Source organism: Sphaeramia orbicularis, chromosome 5, assembly GCF_902148855.1.
Source record: "Sphaeramia orbicularis chromosome 5, fSphaOr1.1, whole genome shotgun sequence".
Classification (NCBI taxonomy): domain Eukaryota; kingdom Metazoa; phylum Chordata; class Actinopteri; order Kurtiformes; family Apogonidae; genus Sphaeramia; species Sphaeramia orbicularis.
In genome coordinates this window covers 14,330,538-14,356,076 of record NC_043961.1, presented here as the reverse complement: position 1 = coordinate 14,356,076, position 25,539 = coordinate 14,330,538, and the positions used below count along the sequence as shown (strand labels likewise).

At 34.0% G+C, this 25,539-nt stretch overlaps 1 protein-coding gene across 1 annotated transcript in view; it reads left to right on the top strand.

Annotated features, from left to right (window-relative positions):
• Positions 1–613: 613 nt before the first annotated feature.
• Positions 614–25,539, top strand: part of LOC115419501 (contactin-3-like) — a 144,369-nt gene continuing 119,443 nt past the window's right edge. Inside the window, exon 1 of the mRNA XM_030134317.1 lies at positions 614–1,116. The gene's annotated coding sequence lies outside the window, so the exon portion shown is untranslated. The remainder of the gene's footprint in view (positions 1,117–25,539) is intronic.

Below are 25,539 nucleotides of genomic sequence, written 5' to 3'. Positions count from 1 at the left end.
TTCTTGATAATTTTGTTCTTTCAGTTGATTATTGTATTCGGTTTCACTCATTTTATTGATTTTTGTTCAATTTCATGATTACTTTGTTAATTTTTGTTCATTTTTTTTGTTTATTATTAAATACAGCGACAAATACACATGTGTGAACATTAAAACTTTACTAAACCAACAAACAGAATGTTGAACCAGGAGTTTTGTTGATTTTACTCATTTTTGTTACATTTCTTGATTGTTTTGTTTATTTTTGTGACTTTTCTGGCTATTTTACTTATTTTTTTTATTGATGCGGCTTGTTATTTTATTCATTTTTGTTCAATTTCATGATTATTTTGTTGATTATTTTGTTCATTTTGTTGTTTATTATTAAATACAGAGACAATTGCACATATGTGAACATTAAAACTTTACTAAACCAACAAACAGAATGTTGAACCAGGACTTTTCTAAATCTCAGTGACTAAAATACAAGTCAAACGGACACAGTGTTGGTGATATTAAACCACAGCCTCTTTCCTTGTTCATTTCTATGCTTTTTCTTGCATGAATGTGTACATTTCCTCATGCACTTTCCATAAAATCTGCAGCTCCAGTGTTCAGTGACTTCTGCAGAGGAATGGCAGGTGCCTATAGGCTGGTTACGCATTACATTACTGTGCTGCGATGGGTGTTTTCACGCGTCACCAGTGGGCGCTTCTTCCTGCGCACAAAGAGAGCAGAGCCCGGGGATGCGCACAATGTGAGTCTCCGCTCAGAGGCACCGCTGTCCTCCTCTCTCCTCCTCTTCTCTCTCTCCTCTCTCTTCTTGGCAGCGTCTTGTGGACTGGAATAGGAGGAGGTCCAGGAACATCCCGGCGTAGCTCGGCTCGTCCTCAGCCCCGGTTAAGTTGGAATTTACCGAAGCTGTGGAGGGTTCTGGAGTCGCATCCTCATATGTGAAGAGCAGAGCGCACGGACAGGACCGCGAACTGGAGCACACTAACCTTTCCCTTGGCTTCTGAGAGGAGGTGAAAGATGGTATCTGAGCACTGCTAGAGCCAGAAAGAACGCACCTGACGCATAGTGGAATTACAATCAAAGCAGTTTCATGAAGAGGAAAAAACTGACATCCTAGAACAAGTAAGTGTCCGGAAATCCACTCATATTCTGCATGGTTTTTCCACTACATTTGTGCTTAAGTTTGCTGCTTTTTTTTTTTTTTTTTTGCTTTGCGGTGCAGTAACTTCATCCTTCCCAGAGCAAAAAAAAAAAAAAAAAAAAAAAAAAAAAAAAAAAAAAAAAAAAGGAAAATAACCTGTTTTATTTATTTATTTATTTATTTATTTATTTTAAATTCCACATCCCTGTTCCAAGAGGTTTTAATTTGCCAAAAAAAAAAGAAAAAGAAATAAGGACAGTGAGTGCGCCCCACATGCGTGATGCTGATGACTGCGTTTCTAGACGAGCCTCAAATGGTTTGGATGGTCCTACTGGGATTTCTACTGTTGAGGCTCATTTCCCTCATCTAGGACAAAGTCCATATGGTGCTGCTCTGCTCAGTCACACAGAAAAGAAAAAAAAAAACCCAACACATACACAGAAAGCATCAGGACTGTTCTGCTCTGAGTAAACCCTGTCTCCAACTTAAGGCGTGTATTTCAGAAGCAAAAAAAAAAACAAAAAAAACAAAACACACATACAACTCCTGGGGTCATTTCAATGGGGGCGTTTCAATTTTTGCGCACATTTTACGCAAAATTGGCACAGGATCGATACAGTCCACAAGGGAGGGATATTAAAAAAAAGAAGATCCTAAGAGTTCAATTTCACTCCAATTTTACCCCATCCAGCAAATATTACTCCTTTTTCTCTCCCCCCTCCCCACCTCCTCCTCTTTCATTTCCATCAGAACAAAAATGCTGCTGCATCTTCAAAGTATCCTCAGATTCAACGGGGATTGTAATCGTTCCGTTCATGTTTATTTATACCCCCCCTCTCCCTCTCTCTCTCTCTGTCTGTCTTTTTGCACATATTTGCAGAAAACAGGCAGTCGCTTAAATTGGAGGTGAAAACGTCTTTGAAGCTGCTGGGGTTAGTTATTGTATGAAGCGGCAGTAATATCCAGCATGGATGAGTTTGTGGCACCATTTGCTTTGAAAACCCCATTTTTGGATTGAACTAGAGTGGCAATTACACTGAACCGGCAGAAAAAAGGGGTTTATGTGTGGGGGTGTGGAATGAAATTGCGTCAGATATATAAATATAAATATAAATATAAATATACCCGAGCGCCTCATGTTTGACCCGCGGTCGTGCGTTATTTTGCGGGATGAGGTGGTCCGGGGACGCGCGTGGATGTGGATGGTGATGAGGGGAGGGGGGGGGGGGTGAGAAATGGATCGCTGCTCCACGATTTTTTTTTTTTTTTTTTTTTTTTTTTAAGTGCACTTTACTCTGCAGCTGAGGGAAGTCACTGGGGGCGTCCTGCTGTCTTCCAGGGATTTTTTTTTTTTTTTTTTTTTTTTTTTTTTTAATTTTATTTATTTGTTTATTTTGCATCCACAGCTGTAACGCGTCCTGCCCAGATGTTCACCTGCGCGCGCACAGACGCAAAAAAAAAAAAAAAAAAAAAAATAACATCACTATATATTGTCTCAACCTTTCACTCTTATTCCTTAACCCTTTCATGCATAGTGGTCACTACAGTGGACAGCTATTCTCCAGCTGTTCTTTTGTATATTCATGGCTTTTGTTGTTTTAGTTCCATATCAGCCAACATAGTGGACACTTATGCATCATCCTATACACTGTAATTCATACCATTACTGTAAATTTGCTGTTCTTCATACACCTAATCTGCAGTGAGATGTTTAAGTGTAAAAAATTGCTTGATATTGTTATTAGACTGTAATTAACAGGTTTTTTTGTTTGTTTTTTTGAACAAAAAGGTGGTTTTTTTGCATATTATCTCCATGAAGTGAGTAATAACTAGTATTGGAGTATGTTAAAATATAAGAAAACATCAGATTAGCTGCATTAAACATGTTTTTATGATATAGTTTTCACACAATAGATGTTTTTTTGCTTCAAAAATTAAATGCATGGTGTCCAGCTGAGTGGATATGTTTGCAACTCCATGAAAAATAAGTTCATACATTTTTTTTTTTTCAATTGCATTGTTTTTTTAATGCCTAAAGAGGAATAAAAACAGGAAAAAAAAATCTTAAGGTTCTCAGAATTCATGCATAAAAGGGTTAAAGTGGCTACTTTTTTTTTTTTTTTTTTTTGGTAATTTTATTTATTTTTTTATCGCCTGCTTGAAATGAAATGGAAGGAACATCTCAGGAGAGAAAACGCGTTCAGCCAATTCTTTCATGAATGTTAATGTAACAGCTGTTGAAATGGAGTGGAGGTTGGGTTGGGGTGTCGGGGGCCAATTACATGAGATTTTATGGGAAACCTTAATGCATAATTTGCCGTACTAAATATTATTCAAGGCAGAGTTATGGTGCAGTCAATATCCTCTGTTCTTTACTTCCCAAACCTAATCTAATCACACACCTAAGCCCTGAAATCCAGACATTAAGCCTTTGCCTTTATTTGTTAATCACTTCAGGAATATTTATTATTATTTTTTATCCGCTCTGAAATAAGGTTTTCAGTCAGTAAATGAAGGCATGAGTGCAAGGTTGATTTTAAATTCTTCATTTAGTGGCAAAAGCGTAGAGCAGCTGCGTATTCAGATTGAGTCCATCCCTGGTGGCGGATCCCGGTCTCTTAGGTTCTCTTTGCTGAGTGTTTTAATGGAGAAGGCAGCGGATAGTCATAAAGACAATAACACAGTGTAAAGTGACAGCGTGGAACCGTTAAGGCGCCGGCGTTCCGTCAGGATGCAGCGTTTCTTTCCGATCCGTGTGGTTTGTATGATCTGAATTCACACTCCTGTAATTGAAACTCTCCTTTAGTCCCACCCTTATTAGATTTTGCAATTACGTTACCCTCAGAGGGAAATAGATGCCTTTAACCACATCTCCCATCAATTATGTGCCAAACAACAGCCCCACTAACCAAGAAGTCATCTCATTTACCGCCCAATGCGTTTAGCCAATGACTTCTATTAGGTTTAGCTTGTGTGGAGGTGAGAGTGTGACGCCTCATTACATTTGGCAGAACAATCTTTGGCTCATCATTTCAGTTGGAAAAAGCCAAGACGGAGAACGCCACTTCGCCCTCGTGGCCGACTGACAAAAGGCCCGGGTGAAGTTGTTTTCATTGTCTCTTTCTTCTTTGGGATCCATCCAGGGCTTGAGTTAATACAAAGCTCTGTGAGGTTTTAAAGTGGTGGAGGATTGAAGGTCAGAAATGAAATAACTTTACTTGAATTGTAGACTTTTTTTTTTTTTTTTGTTCCCAGAAAAGACAAGCTTAGTATGTCCCCTAGAGTTATAATTTCCAGCTAAAGAAAGGCTGTTTGGGACCATTGTGAGACACTAAAGCCCAGAGCTGAGGCCCAGTGAAAATGACATATTAGCCTGTAAAATGCTGAAGGTTGACCTTCCCTTCACACTGTCTGAAACGGACATATTTTTGGGCTTTTTAATGAAACGTTACAAAATAAACTGTTAAAAAAAAATATTCAAGCGACGCTGCAGGTTTATACACACGAGAACATCTACAGTTGTGGAAAAAATTATTCGACCACCTCTTGTTTTCTTCCATTTCTTGGTCATTTTAAACTAAAGGTACATTTGTTTGGACAAATATAATGATAACAACAAAAATAGCTCATAGTAGTTTAATTTCAGAGCTGATATCTATCCATTTTCCATGTTTTCTTGATAAAAACCAAAATCACTTCAGTTCTTACATCAGTGTCTATGGCATTGTACTGACAAAAACAGTGCTTTTACACATTCCATGTTTTCTTTTCTGTCTGTTTTAGTCACCTGATACACACAGGAGTTAGGATTTGATTGCATAACCGTTGTTTCTGATGACTTTTGATGGTCTAATCATTTTTTCCGCAACTGTACATGATTCATCTTTTACAAATAGCACAGCAGCTGAAAAACCTAATGATGTGTCAAGAAAAGCTGGTTTCATCTGAGATACGACTCAAAACAAGATGTTTTCAAGACTCTTTGACTCAAAACTGTAGGAACCCTGATCATATGTAGTGTATTAAGTATTGTTGGCGTGCTCTTCAGGCCAGTTTTTAATAAAAAACATTTGTCTTAATTCCAGGTTAGTGTGTTTCTTGAAACTACGGTCACAGAAAAATTATTAGACCACCCCTTGTTTTCTTCAATTTCTTGTTCATTTTAATGCCTGGTACAACTAAAGGTACATTTGTTTGGACAAATATAATGATAACAACAAAAATAGCTCATAGTAGTTTAATTTCAGAGCTGATATCTATCCATTTTCCATGTTTTCTTGATAATAACCAAAATCACTTCAGTTCTTACATCAGTATCTATGGCATTGTACTGACAAAAACAGTGCTTTAATGCATTCCATGTTTTCTTTTCTGTCTGTTTTAGTCACCTGATACACACAGGAGTTAGGACTGGATTGCATAACCATTGTTTTTGATGACTTTTGATGGTGTAATAATTTTTTCCGCGACTGTACATACTACCTCAACATTCACTCATCCAGTGCGATACAGTCATTCTCACATGTAATATATATTCATCTGTGAGTAGTCTGTTTTAGTCACATGATACCAGGGTTCCTACGCAAGTATGGAATTTGATTTTATAAATTTCCAGGTCCGGAAAAGTATGAAAAATGGAAACAAATGTATGGAAAAATATTCATGTTTCCAAGACTGTTACCACAGTTCGATTTTCTAAAACATAAAATTATGAATATCTAAAAAAAGAAATAGTTTGATCTGTTTTTTTAAGGTGCTTGCTAGCGCAGCTAAAATGTATGTGTAAGTAGGGTGCGATTTCTTGGGGGGGATAAGGGGGATCAACCCCCCCCCTCTGGTTTTTACATCCCTGCTTCTGCTCAGTGAATTTCATCCTGGGGGGGGTGTGACAACCAACCAGTGTAAATACCAGGTTGTGACAGTTTTCTTCCACCTATATCCTACATTACTGGCACTAACGTTCACCTGAACCGAACTGTCGACAGTCTCAGAATTCACAAACGTCCTCATACACTGGGGCACCATAAAGCGGGGGTTAAACCTGAAACCTGACAAATCCATGGGACCCAGCATTTGTGTGTCCAGTGAATACAGTTTAGAAGTTGTGAACATTTCGTGTAAGATCTGCTGTATAATAGAGGAATAGAACCCAGGAGCTGGACGTTCCAAGTATCATACTTTCTGGACTATAAGCCGCACCCACCTGGTCTCCAATATCTCACCGTCGATTCATTGATGCCAAGCTTACGTGCAGCAGCTCTATTTCCTTCTTCGTCAGTCGGATCGATCTTTAGCCCAGAAAACGTAAATTAGCTGCATTGTTGTAGAGCCGCAGGTTCACAGTGTGTGGGAAAAAAGTAGTGGCTTATAGACCAGTAAGTACGGTATGTGAAGTTTCACTTTTGTTTCGTTTAGTTAGTTATGGACCACACCCCCACGTATATACAGGGTGGGGAAGCAAAATTTACAATGAACATTTAGTTGTTTTTTCTCCGCAGGCACTACGTCAATTGTTTTGAAACCAAACATATATTGATGTCATAATCATACCTAACACTATTATCCATACCTTTTCAGAAACTTTTGCCCATATGAGTAATCAGGAAAGCAAACGTCAAAGAGTGTGTGATTTGCTGAATGCACTCGTCACACCAAAGGAGATTTCAAAAATAGTTGGAGTGTCCATAAAGACTGTTTATAATGGAAAGAAGAGAATGACTATGAGCAAAACTATTACGAGAAAGTCTGGAAGTGGAGGAAGCAACAAAAAACGTACCAAAGCTTTTATTAAAGCTCTCAAATCCAGAATCCTAAAGGATCCAACCAAATCCATGAGAAAAATAGCAATTGAATTTGAGGTAGACAAGACCGTTAGAAATGCAGTAAAATATGATTTGAAGTTAAACTCTTACACAAGAACACCAAAACACTTGTTGACAACAGCAACAAATCCAACTTAAGCAATTTTTGGGAATCATGTTTATGGCCGCCTTCTAGCCCAGATCTAAACCCTCTGGATTCTGCTGTTTGGGGCGTTTTAGAACATGCTACCAATAGAACATCACACAGCAATGTCCACTTTCTTAAAGATACTATTAAAGAAGAATGGGAGAAGTTGTCACCCGAATATTTGAGGAACACTTGCGCAAGTTTCAGGAAGTGTGTGAAGGCAGTTATTGAGAAAGAAGGAGGACACATAGAATAAAAACATTTTCTATTATGGTAATTTTCTTGTGGCAAATAAATTCTCATGACTTTCAATAAACTAATCGGTCATACACTGTCTTTCAATCCCTGCCTCAAAATATTGTAAATTTTGCCCCCCCCCCCCCCCCCCCACACACACACACACACAGTTTTTTTTTGTCAAATCGCACCCTGTGTGTGAGGGCACATACAGTAGGCTATGCATCCCAGAAAACATTTGGGGCAGATTGACAAGTTGAATGCCCCGCCTTCTGCTGTTCTCCTCCTCCTACCCGTTTTAAGGCCCGCCCAGGTGTCGTCAAGTTTCACTGCTGCTTTGACGGACAGGTGACGACGTCCACACACTGTTTATGAGCGAGGTATTCAACATGTCTCGTATGATTATTGGCAGAACTCATAATGTGTAGGTGGAAATTCTTTGTAAATCCCAAATATAAAGACTGGTTGGAATTTTTTTACCAAGACATTTGGAAATTAGGGTCTGGAAACAGTGTGGAATTTTGAAATTTCAGCTGTGTAGGAACCCTGTGATACACACAAGAGTTAGTACTTAATCGCATAACCATTGTTTTTGATGACTTTTGATGGTCTAATACTTTTTTTCCGGGACTGTATAAGACAGTGGTTCTCAATCTTTTTCTGTGGGGCCCCCCTGTTGGAGGACAAAAAACCTCCAAGCCCTCCTCAACTCCAACAACATTGCAACAGTTATAACTTTTATTGAAAGAAACATCAGTATTGTAACGACACTTTTTGCTTTTCCATGAATAATTTGTTGTTCAAATTAAAAATAACTTCGATTTTAGCTTTAACAATACAAAGAAACTCAACAAAATTGCTCCATGAGACAATATTTGTCCAAATAAAACTGGAGGTGTGCAATTATCTTACAACTATGAAAATAAAGTAACTTTTTTTAGAACAACAAACACATTTTGGTAACAAAGATGAAAATTTTTAACAATATCAGTGGCTGCAACCAGCTCGTTTAGATTGAAGAACCTCAGAACATTAAAGTATAATCTGTACAAACTGTTCAAAAACACAAACATTGCACATTTTTATTCTCCAGTCCAATCCTTGTCCATTCTCCAAACCTAAACTCTTTGTTTAGTCTAGTGACACATCACCATGGCGGTAGATTTGTTTGTTGTACGTCCCTAAAATGAGTCCAGAGTGCTCCAACGCTAAAACATTAGTTCCACCTGCTATATCACAGGTGTCAAACATGCGGCCCGGGGGCCAAATCCGGCCCGCCAAAGGGTCCAGTCTGGCCCTTGGGATGAATTTGTGAAATACAAAAATAGATATTAAGAAAATAACAATCATTTTAGTTCAGGTTCCACATGCAGACCAACTCAATCTCCAGTGGGTCAGACCAGTCAAATACTATCACAATAATCTATAAATACTCACAAGTCCACATTTTTCTCTTTTAAATGTAAATATTTTCATGTATTTACACTAAAACAAAGTATAATTTCAAAAAAAATGTGAATAATCTGAACAAATGTGAAGAACCTGAAATGTCTTCAGAAAAATAAGTGCAATTTTAACAGTATCTGCCTGATACTAAATGTTTTGTGTATTTGCAGATCCACTGCGATCTGTACATTACAATGAACATGTGGAAATGATAAACTGAGGCAGAATATTGTTAAAATTGCACTTATTCTTTCAGTTTGTTCAAGTTATTCACATTGTTTGAAAGGACAGTTTGTGGATGGAAACATTTTCATTGTTTAATTTGACTTTTTTCACTGTAAAATATAGAGAAAAGTTTGGAGTTGACATTATTTATACATTATTATATATTATTTTACTGGTTCGGCCCACTGCAGATCAAATTAAGCTGAATGCGGCCCCTGAACTAAAATGAGTTTGACACCCCTGTGCTATATGTTTTAACCTGAAAAAAAAAAAAAAAAAACACACAGGAGAGATCCCATGCTCCCCCTGGCAAGCCTTCACGCCCCCCCTTAGGGGCCCGCCCCACAGTTTGAGAAACACTGGTGTAAGACAAGCCCAGATACAGCCGTGAACTGCGAGGATAGAAAGTCTCCTCCAACAGATTTTCACTCTCAGGATCTTGAAGCTTTTTGGACTGATGGGTAAGGATGACAAGGCCGGATCCTCCACAAAGCGGTCGTTAATACGGCACTCAAACTGAAAAACGCAGCACACGTGTCCCCCCCCCCCCCCCCCCCACTAGAATCTCAAACCGTGTAATCCAATGTGATGGGTTTTTAGAGTGGCAAAACGCCTCCTAAACTTTGAAAGACACCAGAAAAATCCACTCTGAAGCTCGCCGTGCCTGCACTTACACCAGATGAAAACAATTATTGGCACCGGGACAATTGAGCTATAAGACAAAATTGACCCTTTTATTTGTGATCAAGCGAAGGGGACGGTCGTGAAGCGGTGGAGTTTACTCATCTCGAAGATACTGCCGTAACCCTTTAATCCCTGATGTGTCTGTGGTGAGCGTTCGGAGTGTTTGATTTATTTTAAATATTCATATAAATTCAGCTGTTTGCTCAATAGGAAACATTTCTAAACATGCTGATAGAATAGACCTGGTTCTTTTCATAGACATCTGAGCATGCTCAGTGCACCCCCCAACGCCTGTGGAATGGGGGTAAAACACAGAGCAGTGAGACCGACGCACTATAAAAAAAGACGATTTTGGGCTTTTTTTTTTTTTTTTTTTTAACACTGTTTTCTTTGTTTGTTTGTTTGTTTGTTTTTTTTTTTTTTACTGTTGTTTGTAGTGTTGTGGTGATTTTCCTTTTTTTTTTTTTTTTTTTTTTTTTTTTTTTTTTATGTGTGTCTTTATGGAGTTCAACCATGTATTTAAAAAAATAAGAATTAGCAAAAAGAATGCAAAACAATCAACAAATGTTATCAGAATCATCATAAATATAAGAAATTGATTAAAAATAATCAACCTATGAATGAAAAAATGAGTGAAAATGAACAACATAATCACGAAAAGTTTCCAAAAAATGGCAAAAAATAATCAACAAAATTGACAATTATGAATCAAAATCAACAAAATGAGTGAATAGAACAAAATAGGTAACAAATAATCAACAAAATCAACTGGAATTAACAATTACAAGTGTTACAGTTCACACTTCATGTTCAATAGTCCAGTGTTGCGGTGATTTTTCTTTTTTTTTTTTTTATGTGTTTTTACCGAGTTTTGACCGTGTAACTGCTTTATGAAGTTCAACCAGGTATTTAAAAAATAGAATTAGCAAAAAGAATGCAAAACAATCAACAAACGTTATCAGAATCATCATAAATATAAGAAACTGATTAAAAATAATCAACCTATGAATGAAAAAATTAGTGAAAATGAACAACGTAATCACAGAAAGTTTCAAAAAATGGCAAAAATAATCAACAAAATTGACAATTATGAATCAAAATCAGCAAAATGAGTGAATAGAACAAAATAGGTAACAAATAATCAACAAAATCAACTGGAATTAACAATTACAAGTGTTACAGTTCACACTTCATGTTCAATAGTCCAGTGTTGCGGTGATTTTTCTTTTTTTTTTTTTATGTGTTTTTACCGAGTTTTGACCGTGTAACTGCTTTATGAAGTTCAACCAGGTATTTAAAAAAATAGAATTAGCAAAAAGAATGCAAAACAATCAACAAACGTTATCAGAATCATCATAAATATAAGAAACTGATTAAAAATAATCAACCTATGAATGAAAAAATTAGTGAAAATGAACAACGTAATCACAGAAAGTTTCAAAAAATGGCAAAAATAATCAACAAAATTGACAATTATGAATCAAAATCAGCAAAATGAGTGCATAGAACAAAATAGGTAACAAAAAATCAACAAAATCAACTGGAATTAACAATTACAAGTGTTACAGTTCACACTTCATGTTCAATAGTCCAGTGTTGCGGTGATTTTTCTTTTTTTTTTTTTTATGTGTTTTTACCGAGTTTTGACCGTGTAACTGCTTTATGAAGTTCAACCAGGTATTTAAAAAAATAGAATTAGCAAAAAGAATGCAAAACAATCAACAAACGTTATCAGAATCATCATAAATATAAGAAACTGATTAAAAATAATCAACCTATGAATGAAAAAATTAGTGAAAATGAACAACGTAATCACAGAAAGTTTCAAAAAATGGCAAAAATAATCAACAAAATTGACAATTATGAATCAAAATCAGCAAATGAGTGCATAGAACAAAATAGGTAACAAAAAATCAACAAAATCAACTGGAATTAACAATTACAAGTGTTACAGTTCACACTTCATGTTCAATAGTCCAGTGTCGCGGTGATTTTTCTTTCTTTTTTTTTTTTTTAATGTGTTTTTACTGAGTTTTGGCCATATAAGTGCTTTATGGAGTTCAACCAGGTATTAAAAAAAAAAAAAAAATTGAATTAGCAAAAAGAATGCAAAACAATCAGCAAACATTCTCAGAATAACTACATATGTAAGAAATTAAATAAAAAGAATACACCTGTGAATGAAAAATTGAGTGAAAATGAACAAAATAATCTAGAAAAGTTTCAAAAATAGCAAAAACTAATCAACAAAATTGACAAATGAATAAATATGAATCAAAATCAACAAAATGAGGGAAAAGAACAAAAATAAGTGACAAATAATCAACAAGATCAACTGAAGTTAACAATTACAGGTGTTACAGTCCACACATTTTAACGTTATGGTGATTTTTCTGTTTGTTTGTTTTTTTACTGTGTTTTTACTGAGTTTTGACTGTGTAACTGCTTTATCGAATTTAACCAGGTGTCAAAAAGCAGCTAGACTGATTTATTAAAGAAAAAAAAAAAGAGCCCAAAACAAAAACTACTGGACCGCAATTCAAATACTTGCCGCTTATTTTATTTTATTTTTTTTTTTATCTTTTTAGTCTTTTTTGTTTTGTTTTGTTTTGCATATTTTGTAAATATTTTATTAGTTTTTGTTCATTTATTTGCTTATTTTGTTTATTTTTCTAAATTTTCTTGTTATTTTATTATTTTTTTCCCTCAATTTCTTTAGTTTGGGGCTTATTTTGTTCATGTTACTTATTATTTTGTTGGTTTATTATTCATTTTTGTTCATTTTATTGATCACTATGGCTATTTTTGTTCATTTTGTTGCTTTTTTATATTCTTTTTTTTGACCCTGTAACTGTTTTTTGGCGTTCAACCAGGTTATTCCACCCTGTTTTGACCCTAAAACACACAATAAAACCAAACCACTGAAGAAAAGGAACACAAACACGTACTGACAGCAGCTTTCACAGCAGCACCTTCACTTGGAATCACGTCTCGGGAGTTAAAGGGTTAAACACCTCCAAACCACAGCTGCAGTCGTACGGTTACAAGTCTGTGGTTGCGTTTCGGCCTGTTTTAAGAATTCCAAAGATAGCCCTGGGTTAATCCGCACAACAGGCCTGTGTTGTAAGGATGAAGGCTTGGGTTAAATTCTTAATCCGGGGAGGCGTATCAGTTTCCACTTACTGTGATGTAGGTCAGAGCTTGAGCAAAGCCCCTCCTGTGCCACTGATACTACAATTACAGTCTTTGAGCTCCCTGTTCCACATACCAAAAGTTTTAATGGCCATTTAAGTCATTGATCACCGGTTAGATGGGATATCTGATGCAGCAGTCGGTGGATAATAAGACTTTGAGTGTTGCTCCTCGCGGAACTAATAGAGGTTGGCATTATCCAGTATATTAGAGATTCTTTTAAGCAATAATTGAATAATAATACATCAGTGTTATGGTTTGGCTTGTCCGGTAAGTTGGAAACTTAAATGTGAAGATGTGCACAGATATTTAATACTTGTATAGCACTGAGTATTGGGAAATGCCTGGTCATTTGGTGCCAAAGGAGTAAAATGTCGGCATCAATTGAGTCAAAAAGCATGTAGTGAGCGTGTACCAATATCTAATCATGATAGTGATTATTTGGCTGTGTCTAATGTTTGGATATATTTTTAGTTTTTACTACAACAGCTGCAGCTGACAAACACTTATTAATACTCTGAGAAATATTCGTTGGAAGTCTGGACCTTATATGTGCAACTAGTAACAAATGAAGACGGAATTGAAACAGGAATGAATATAAAGATAGCTTTGCAACACCTGGAGGGTTCAAATTCAAACTTTATGAACTATTAGGGTCCAAATACACAAATAAATGAACCAAAGACTAATAAAAGTGGGTTTAGCAAAATATGAGCACTTTAATACTTGTATCGCACTGAGTATTGGGAAATGTCTGGTCATTTGGTGCCAAACGAGTAAAATGTCGGCATCAATTGAGTCAAAAAGCATGTAATGAGCTTCTTCCAATATCTAATAATGATAGTTATTATTTGGCTGTGTCTAATGTTTGGATATATTTTCAGTTTTTACTACAACAGCTGCTGCTGATAAACAGTTATGTCAACCTCGGAGAATTATTTGTCGAAGTCCGGACCTCATATGTGCAACTAGTTATAAAACGTAACAAATTAAGAAGGAATTGAAACGGGAATGAATATAAAGATAGCTTTGCAGCACCTGGAGGGTTCAAATTCAAACTTTTTGAACTATTAGAGTCCAAATACACAAATAAATGAACCAAAGACTAATAAAAGTGGGTTTAGCAAAATATGACCCCTTTAATACTTGTATCGCACTGTGTATTGAGAAATGTCTGGTAGGGATGTAAAGATTACTAGTATAACGATAAAACGCGGTAAAATTGCAGATGGTTAGTATTACTGTTTAAAATCTAATTATCATGATAACTGTGTTTGATTACCGCACTTTTAGGGGAAAAACCCTATGTAAAGATCTGCTTTTATGTCAAATATTTGAGTATAGTTTGAATTTATTCCAATTTTAATTTTCTATACCTAATATTTGGAACCAATATGCACTTTTTTAAGTCTTTGAAAAGGTTTGTTAAGCATCTTTGTGTTTTTTTTGCAAGAAATTATATACATTTTTCAAACTGGATTTTATATATGTTTTTGTGTTTTCTGGCCTTTTGTGTTTTTATAGTAGGTTAAAGTGAAAAAATAATAGACAGATGATATAGATGAAGTTGTGCTGAAAAAAAGGCACCAAACATGGGTATAATAAACATTTGTTTATATAGTATATAAAGGCAAAATCAACAGGACTGAAAAACGGACAAAATAGGCTCAGACCACTAAGGGTTAATATTTGAATGTTTCTGCCAAAAAAGTGCATTGTGCCAATTATTTTATGTTTTGTTGTTTTTTTTTTTTAAATACAACTTGGTAAAATTATTTCAGTGTGTGTATTAGTACTTTTTGAACATTTTCAGCACAATTTCAATAATACCACGATAATAATGATAACGGTGATAATTTTGGTCACAGTAACCGTGATATGAAATTTTCATATCGTTACATCCCTAATGTCTGGTCATTTGGTGCCAAATTTGGTTCCAAAGGAGTAAAATGTCAGCATCAGTTGAGTCAAAAAGCATGTAGTGAGCGTGTACCAATATCTATTAATAATGATAGTGATTATTTGGCTGTGTCTAATGTTTGGACATATTTTCAGTTTTGGCTACAATAGCTGCTGCTGATAAACAATTCTGACATACTCGGAGAAATGTTCGTTGGAAGTCTGGACCTTATATGTGTAAATGTCGTGACGTAACTGGTTATAAAATGTAGCAAATTAAGAAGGAATTGAAACAGGAATGAATATAAAGATAGCTTTGCAACACCTATAGGGTTCAAATTCAAACTTTTTGAACTATTAGGGTCCAAATACACAAATAAATGAACCAAAGACTAATAAAAGTGGGTTTAGCTAAAATATGACCCCTTTAATACTTGTATCGCACTAACTATTGGGAAATGTCTGGTCATTTGGTGCCAAATTTGGTTCCTAAATCATAAAGTGTCGGCATCAAGTCAGTCAAAAAGCATATAGTGAGCTTATACCAATATCTAATAATAATGACAGTGATTATTTGGTTGTGTCTAATGTGTTTCGATCATTTATTTTAACACTGGTTTTAATAATATAAAAGATCTCCAACGCTGCTCTCCCCAAACTTAATGTTAAGGAGTGATATTTTACTTTTTTTTTTTAATGAAATTCTGCATTTTCAAACATGTCCCTGTGGTCTACATAAACTGTAAATGTTCTGCTTGGGTCTGAATTCTTCATTCATTCAACTCCACAGGTCCATCTTCAACCTTATTTCTGAGTAATGACACCAGAAAGGTGGTTTGGAGCGCTGGCCCTTTAAATGCAAATGAGCCACTTCAGGCCCCGCCCCCTCCAGGTTGTTAGCTGTGCTGCTCTGTCCCATTCAACCGACAACTGAACATTTTAGGTAATCGGCTCGAAGTTTGGACGTATTTTCAGTTTTTACTACGACCGCTGCTGCTGATTAACAATTATGTCGTACTCGGAGAAATGTTCGTCGGAAGTCTTGACCTTATATGTGCAAATGTCGTGACGTAACTAGTTATAAAATGTAATAAATTAAGCAGGAATTTAAACAGGTTGTTGAAATCCACTGGATTTTTGCCCAAATGAATATAAACATAGCTTTGCAGCACCTGGAGGGTTCAAATTCAAACTTTTTGATTTTTTAACTTTTTAAATGATTCTGTCCATTTAAATGTTATTTTTTTTAATGTCTTAATTTGCTTTGTTTTGTCTTATTTTCTTTGCATGTTCGAAATAAAATAAATAAATAAATAAATAAATAAATAAACTATTAGGGTCCAAATACACAAATAAATGAACCAAAGACTAATAAGTGGGTTTAGCAAAATATGAGCCCTTTAACATAAAAACATAGATATTATAACACTTCACAATGTATTTCTCTTGACATGAATCCTGTTTTTTGACATCTGCAGCCTTAAATTTCTCCACGAGGCCTAACAAGCGAACAAACCAAACACTTTGACAGCTTTAGACTCAGATGAATCACTATAAATGGACGGAAATCCACACATTTCCGTAATGCACTTTAATAAGTTTGCATACTGACGGAAGTGAATTGTTCAACTCCCACTGAGCTTCAGTTTGCAGTTAAAGATGAGCTTTTTAAGGCCATTGTGATGCACTAAACCCATGCAGGGTCGGTTTTTATACAACTTCAGGCCGTGATAAAAACGTGTCTGGTCTTTTTTAGTTGTAACAAATGCCATTGCAAAACATGAAACAAAGAACTTAAACTGCATGGGACACATTGGTTTATTTTATTTTTTTTCTACAGACAATACCCAGCTGCTCCGATATTAAGGATTCCGTTCTGCTCATTGAATGGGAACACACAATGGTTTAATACAAAGGGACGCGGCAATAATTATTCAGTATTATGTTTGACGGAAATAGCGGAGTCACAAAAGGAGCGAAAAACCTCGTGTTGCGTCAAACATCCTGTCATAGTTCATAGTAGAGGTCAAACGACAGATATAGATTGAGTTATTTATGATGCGATACTGGTTGATATGTGGATGTCTGAAATTATCTATGCTTACTTTTAACCCGTAAAAACCCAAACATCCACCTTTAATCAAAACCATCTACTGATCTAAACTGTTTAATACCTGTTGATCCACTAATCCTATCAATACATGTAAATAAATGGTGTAAAATACAGTTTGTCGTCTCGTTATCGTCATCAGATATGACCCATTTGGATGTTCAGAGGCTTCGTAGTTACCATAGAAACACCGTCATCTTCTACAACAGAGGTGTCAAACTCATTTTAGTTCAGGGGCCATATTCAGCCAAATTTGATCTGCAGTGGGCCGGACCAGAAAAATAATAATAATATAATAACCTATAAATAATGACAACTCCAAATTTTTGTCTTTGTTTTAGTGTAAAAAACAAAACAAAACATTAAATTATGAAAATACTTACTTCTATAAACTATCCAAAAAAAAAAAAAAAAAACCTGAAAAAAACTGAAATTTAAATTAAAAAATGTTATTAACGTTATATATAATATATATTATAATGTTTATTTTTACAGGATAGTTGGTAAATGCTAATATTTTCATAATTTAATGATATTTTTTGCCCTAAAACAAAGGAAAAAAATTTAAGTTGTTAATTCTAGATTTTTTTGGGCTTAATTCAAGATTTTTTTTACTTAATTGAAGATTTTTATTTATTTATTTATTTATTTTTTTGCTTAATTGAAGATTTTTTTTTTTTTTTTTTTTTTTACTTAATTGAAGATTTTTTTTTTGGCTTAATTGAAGATTTTTTTTACTTAATTGAAGATTTTTTTTTTTTGCTTAATTCAAGATTTTTTGCTAAATTTCAGATTTTTTTTTTGGCTTAATTGAAGATTTTTTTTTTTACTTAATTGAAGGCTTTTTTTTTTTTTTTTGGCTTAATTCAAGATTTTTTCCTTAATTCAAGCTAAAATTTTTTTTGCTTAATTCAATTGTAGACTGGGGAATTTTTGCACTTGGTAAAAACATTCCACGGGCCGAACTGGACCCTTTGGCGGGCCACATTTTGCCCCCGGGCCGCATGTTTGACACCCCTGTTCTAAAAAAACTGAAATTTAAATTAAAAAATGTTATTAACGTTATATATAATATATATTATAATGTTTATTGTGACAGGATAGTTGGTAAATGCTAATATTTTCATAATTTAATGATATTTTTTGCCCTAAAACAAAGGAAAAAAATTTAAGTTGTTAATTCTAGATTTTTTTGGGCTTAATTCAAGATTTTTTTTACTTAATTGAAGATTTTTATTTATTTATTTATTTTTTTGCTTAATTGAAGATTTTTTTTTTTTTTTTTTTTTACTTAATTGAAGATTTTTTTTTTGGCTTAATTGAAGATTTTTTTTACTTAATTGAAGATTTTTTTTTTTGCTTAATTCAAGATTTTTTGCTAAATTTGAGATTTTTTTTTGGCTTAATTGAAGATTTTTTTTTTACTTAATTGAAGGCTTTTTTTTTTTTTTTTTTTTTGGCTTAATTCAAGATTTTTTCCTTAATTCAAGCTAAAATTTTTTTTGCTTAATTCAATTGTAGACTGGGGAATTTTTGCACTTGGTAAAAACATTCCACGGGCCGAACTGGACCCTTTGGCGGGCCACATTTTGCCCCCGGGCCGCATGTTTGACACCCCTGTTCTAAAAAAACTGAAATTTAAATTAAAAAATGTTATTAACGCTATATATAATATATATTATAATGTTTATTGTGACAGGATAGTTGGTAAATGCTAATATTTTCATAATTTAATGATATTTTTTGCCCTAAAACAAAGGAAAAAAATTTAAGTTGTTAATTCTAGATTTTTTTGGGCTTAATTCAAGATTTTTTTTACTTAATTGAAGATTTTTATTTATTTATTTATTTATTTTTTTGCTTAATTGAAGATTTTTTTTTTTTTTTTTTTTTACTTAATTGAAGATTTTTTTTTTGGCTTAATTGAAGATTTTTTTTACTTAATTGAAGATTTTTTTTTTTGCTTAATTCAAGATTTTTTGCTAAATTTGAGATTTTTTTTTTGGCTTAATTGAAGATTTTTTTTTTACTTAATTGAAGGCTTTTTTTTTTTTTTTTTTTTGGCTTAATTCAAGATTTTTTTCCTTAATTCAAGCTAAAATTTTTTTTGCTTAATTCAATTGTAGACTGGGGAATTTTTGCACTTGGTAAAAACATTCCACGGGCCGAACTGGACCCTTTGGCGGGCCACATTTTGCCCCCGGGCCGCATGTTTGACACCCCTGTTCTACAACATTGATTCATCAGTAAAACCCGTGCAGTTGGATCAATGACAGTGGATGGACACACTGGGTTTACGTTCAGTTATTGATAGATTTTACTGAAAAAGTCAGTTTTTCTGCAGTTTTGTCTGTTTCTGATTTAATAACCCTCGACTTTAACCTGAGTTTTAATGAACATCTACGTCAGGGGGCTCAAACATGCAGCCCGGGGGCCAAATGCAGCCCACCAAAGGTTCCAATCCAGTCCGTGGGATGAATTTGCAAAGTGAAGAAATTCCACAGTCAAGGCTGTTGAAGTCATTTTAGTTCAGGTTCCACATACTAACCAATATTATCTAAAGTACAACAATTGCATAATAACCAACAAAAAATAATGACTCCATATTTTCTTCTTGGTTTGATGTGAAAAAAAAATAAAAAATAAAAAATTACATTATGCCTATAAATAATAACACCTTCAAATATTTGTCTTTATTTTAGTGCAAAAAAATCACATTGAATTATGAAAATATTTACATTTACAAACTATCCTGTAACAATAAAACATGAATAATCTGAATAAAAATTAAGCACAATTTTAACAATTTTCTGCCTGTTACTAAGTGTTTAGTGTCTTTGTAGATCCAATCTGTAATGCACATGTTTAAATAACTCATTTTAGTTCAGGTTCCACATACAGACCAATATGATCTCAAAAATAATAGCATAATAACCGACAAAAAATAATGACTCCATATTTTCTTCGTGGTTTAATGTAAAAAAAAAAAAAAAAAATTACATTATGCCTGTAAATAATAACAACTTCAAGTATTTGTCTTTGTTTTAGTGCAAAAAATAACATTAAACTAAGAAAATAGTTACATTTACAAACTATCCTGTAACAATAAAACATGAATAATCTGAATAAAAATTAAGCACAATTTTAACAATTTTCTGCCTGTTACTAAGTGTTTAGTGTCTTTGTAGATCCAATCTGTAATGCACATGTTTAAATAATAAGTTGATGCATAATATTGTTAAAATTGTACTTATTTTCTTAAGAAATGTCAGTTTTTTAGGTTATTCATATCTTTTTTGTTTGAATAGTTTATAAAAATAAGTATTTTTATAATTTAATGGGGGGGGGGGGTTGCACTAAAACAAAGACAAAAATTTGGAGTTGTCATTATTTATAGGTTATTATGCTATTATTTTACTGGTTCGGCCCACTGGAGATCAAATCGGGCTGACTGTGGCCCCTGAAAGAAAATGAGTTTAAGATCTACAGGGTGACACAAAAAAACGGGAACTATATAACAATCCAATAAAACCAAGAGTGATGGAAGAAAAATATTTTATTCATAGTAATTGAAATCTTAAACCATGCCATTTAAGAAACAATGATGGAATTTTCTTTTTTTTTTTTTTTAAATTACAGGGTGACCCAAAAAAACGGGAATTTTTGAAGTGCGTATTGGCAGACATGAGCGAGTGGCAGCACTGCGATACAGTGACCTTGAGCAAGTAAACACACCCTCATTTTAGTAACCATTGGCGGCTGTGCGAGAATTGTTCGGTAACCGTGTGATCTCAAGATTCGGTAACGTTCCCTGGCCCCCTAGATCGCCAGATTTGTCCGTTTGTGATTTTTTCTTGTGGGGCTATCTCAAGAGTAAAGTGTACACGACTCGACCAAGAACTGTGGATGAGTTAAAACAGAGAATTCAGGATGAAGACACAGTATCCCAGCTGAGATGTTGCAGCGGTCAATGAGGAATCTCAACAGCAGATTTCAAGAATGCATTCGTACAGGAGGACGCCATCTACAGGCAGTAATTTAAAAAAATGAAAATTCCATCATTGTTTCTTAAATGGCATGTTTTAAGGTTTCAATTACTATGAATAAAATATTTTTCTTCCATCGCTCTTGGTTTTGTTGGATTATTAAAAAGTTCCCATTTTTTTGGGTCACCCTGTACATGATGAGTGAATTAAATATGGGAAAAAACCTGACTTTTACTGAAAAAACCCAAAATGCAATAACAAACCCCCCTCCTTTGGCAGATGGATATGTGATGTCATGTTTTTTGTAAAAATAGAAAAGATTAGATACACATTTGAAGGGATCAGTGGGGAAGTTTAAGGTGGTATGGCAACCTTTCATTTCTTATGTAGAACAGCTGACAATGCACCTTGACTCCGGTTAATATGTTTTGTGTACAAAAAGTTTGTGATTTCACAGTGGAACCCCCCCTTTTTTGTATGGTGGCTCATTCCTCTGTTATATGTCTCAGTGTTTGTCTTATTTTTTGCATGTTTGGAAAACTAAAAATGAATAAAAAATACATTTGAAAAAAAAAAAAAAATTCAGAGGATAATATTACAATAAATGATAATAAATCACTTAAGAAAGGTTCAATAGATCTACATGATCAGTGAATTAAATACAGGAAAATACCTGATTTATACTGATAAAATACAAAATACAGAGGATAATACTTAAAATAAGTGGTGACAAATCACTCAAGAAAGATAGCATATAGAGAAAATTTCATTTGGGAACGGACACGAAAGTCGCGCTGGGTCTTTATGGGTTAACCCTCCGGTATCCCATCCAGCAAGGCCCTTACTAAACACCAAGTGTGCTTTTTTGGCACACTTGTGGAATAATGTCAAAAAAAATTTCATACATTTTGTTTTTAATTCTTTTACACTTTTTTTCTATTTCATCAACTTGAGCCGTAAATAAAAATACCAAATACTCAATAATCGTCACAGTTTTTAACCCTTTAAATGCCGTGTTTGTAATGTAAACAAACCATTTTTTTAGATGCAAAAAACACAAAAAAATAATTTTTTTCAATATACTACTGAAAAAGTGGATCACATATGATTTGATTTTTTCATCCTGGCATATGTCAGTGATTAACTCCAACATTGGTTAATTTGCATTATTATTTTTGGCGCTAGGTCAAATGTACAAAAATACTAGCATCTGTCACCAAGTGTGCGTAAAATGCACACCTATAAATCCAACTATTAAATATTATATATTGGTTTATTTTTCTGCTCTATCTTGATTTTATTTTTGTAAATCAAAGTCAGCCCTAATCATACATATCAAATGGAAGAAATAGTGCGTTTTAGGCACACTTGGGAGACAGATGCTAGTCTTTTCTTTTTCTTACAATGTTCTTGTACAATTGTACAATTTTCTTTTGTTTACAATGTGCACATTTTAGTTGGTGGCCAGAATTTTAAAGATCATGCACAAATTAACGACTTTTGAATTCTAAACTTATTTAAATTGTGAAAAATAACATTAAGTTTTTTAAAACGAAGTGCAAAGTGTGCCTAAAAGGCGCACCCGGATACCGGAGGGTTAATATTAAACTTAATATTAAAGTCAAACGTGTAAATAACTACATGAATAAATCTCACCAACAATCTCAATGGGAGACATTTGCCGTGTTTTTTCTTTCCTGGTATAAAACTGTAATAGTACCAATCACGACTGTCGCCAAATTCAGTTAATACTGATGCTAAAACGTCTTATTGATACAAAGTGAATTCTCCCCTTAGGGATCAATAAAGTTAATCTGTATTTGTATCTGTATTAATCAGCCAAACCCATTAACTGGTCTGTGTCTGGTTCATGATAATCCAGAGCCAAAACCACAAAACAACAACTCGACACCTGCAGCGACTGACGCATTTTACCCTAAATGCCTTTGATTCATAAATAAACCAATATTCAGCTGCAAACACAATCGATCCCTCATATTTCTGGGTTCATCGTGTTCCTTCTAGAGGATTTTCACAGGCTGAGAAATACAAGTGACCATGAGTGAATCTGACTATGTGGACAAAACTATGTGGACATGTTGAATTCAGGGGTTTCTTTTCTAACAGGGGTCTGGGACACAAAACAATACTGAAAAATGTCAGAATATAGTTTTATATTGGGATAAATATCATGACATTACATTGGTTGGTTTGATTTCAATTGTTTTCTTTACTTCCAAAATGATGCAGAGATAGTTTTTACTTAATTTCTCTTAATTTTTAATGATGATTTTAAATATTCTATGTCTTAATTTCTATTTTTCGCATCTACCTTCCTCACATCTCACTGAGGAGGTAAAATCTCCCATTAAACTTGAAGGAAATATTGATGTTTTTATGTCAAATCATCATGAACAGGACATCTTACAGCTGTAGACATGATGCGTCCCAATATTTTTGTCCATATAGTTTATAAACATCAATATTTCTTTAAAGTTTAATGGGAGATTTTTCTTCGTCAGTGAAATGTGAAGAAAGTACATGATTAGTTGTGGTAGAAAATGATTATTTACAGTCAGAGCACGAAAAATATTGTATAAATTTAGAGGTAGAACATTTAAAATCATAGTCATGGATTTAAAAAACAAAAAACAAAAAAACAGTCAATGTTGAGAGAAATTAAGTCAAAACCAGCTCTGAGGTGTTTCAGAAGCAAAGATAACAATTTAAACCAAACTGACCAATGCAATATTTATCCCAACATAAAACTTAGAACATTTAAAATCATTAAAAAAAAAAAAAAAAAAAACGTATGTTTTTTTTTTTTTTTGTATTTAATTTAACTTTTATTAAACCAGGAAAAAAAATGGCATGGCCAACATGACAGAACATGGCAGAAGTGACAGACAATAGAGATTTCATCCCTACACACACACTAAAAACATATATAAAACAATAAACTAAGAACAAACGTATAAAACACCTTCAAAGAATCAAAAGGCACTTTAATTATAATCAACAAAGTTCCTGAAAAGCATCTCAATGTTGGGAGAAATTAAGTCAAAACCATCTCTGAGGTGTTTCAGAAGCAAAGATAACAATTTAAACCAAACTAATCAATGAAATGCAATGATATTTATCCCAATATAAAACTCTATTATGACATTAGTCATTATTGTTTTGTATCCCAGACTCCTGTTAGAAAAAAAACACCCGAATTCAACGTGTCCACATACTTTTGTCCATATAGTACATGAGGCATTTATGCTATGAGACATCTTATATTTGATACTAAGACTTGATTAAATTATATATAAAACACGAGAAAAGAATACGAATAAGAGATGACATATATACAATAGTGGAAAGAACTTTTTAGACACCCTTAAAATTTTACACAATCTCAAATATCATCATGAAATATTAGTGGAAAAATGTGTTTTGTGTTTTTAAAGGTGTGACTGCATCTGACAAACATAATCCAACAACTGCAAATGATTTTTTGTGTGTGTATATTATTAAAAAGACAAACATGACAAAACTAAATTCTTGACGGTTTCAACACATCACGTCCTGGATGCGTTTCATTATTTTGCTGAAACTTCCAATTTTGACCTGGGATGGAACTGAGCATGTGCAGAAGGAACATGTGGGTTTAACAAAACAATACTGGACACAATTCAACAACTTAACAGTCGTCGCTTTTCCATTGGACATCTGCGCAAAACTTGACCAATATTTACTCAATGTCGCAAAAAAACAGAAGTGCGTGAAGTCGGTTTTTCCATTAAATCACAAATGCGATGATTTGTTTATTTATTATCGCGAGATGGCACGAGAAGTCATTCCATTAACATGGCGACGAACGTAAATATGGTGTTGATTTACAGATATATTCATTATTATTATATATTACCCCTCTATCTCGTACTAAATTAAGAAATGATTGAGTTTCCTGGTGTGTCCACACATACCGCGACATGTTTCTCCTTCTTCTCTTGTTGTAACGTACATCAACATCTGTTTTTTTAATTCACCTGACTCTAGTTGCGACAAAAGGTCTTTCCATTGCAGTTTTGCGTGATATACCATTTGCGCTACACCCGAAAAACCACCTCTTGTCAGCGCAAAAACTTTTAATCGAAAAATGAGACTTTTGGCAAAATTGTTGTTTTTCCGTTAGGTAAATTTTTATGCGCAAGTTATATTTGCGCAATTTGAGGGTCAATGGAAAAGCGACTAGTGATTCTTAATGTAAAATATCACAGATGCATGCGGTGAACAACAACTTTTTTTCCACTTCTTCCTCTTCCTTTAAGTATACTGAACATAGAATATTAAAGTCTGCACGTTCACTCATATTTTCCGATACTAAAAAATCAGAGAAAAACTCTGATCTTATTTCTGTCTCAATTTCAACACCTCAGCCCCAAAAAGTAGAATAGAATAGAATGTCTTTATTGTCTTTGTGCAGGTACAGCAACATTTTAAAAAGTGCAATTGTCTTAGGTGCCATAAAAAAGGTATAAATAATGTACAGGGGTTGGACAAAATAATGGAAACACCTAACATTGTGGCATCATAGAAGGTGTTTCCATTATTTTGTCCAACCCCTGTATATAAAAGGGAATTAAAACTAAAATTTAAAAAAACCCTGGCGGCATAAATATCTAAAA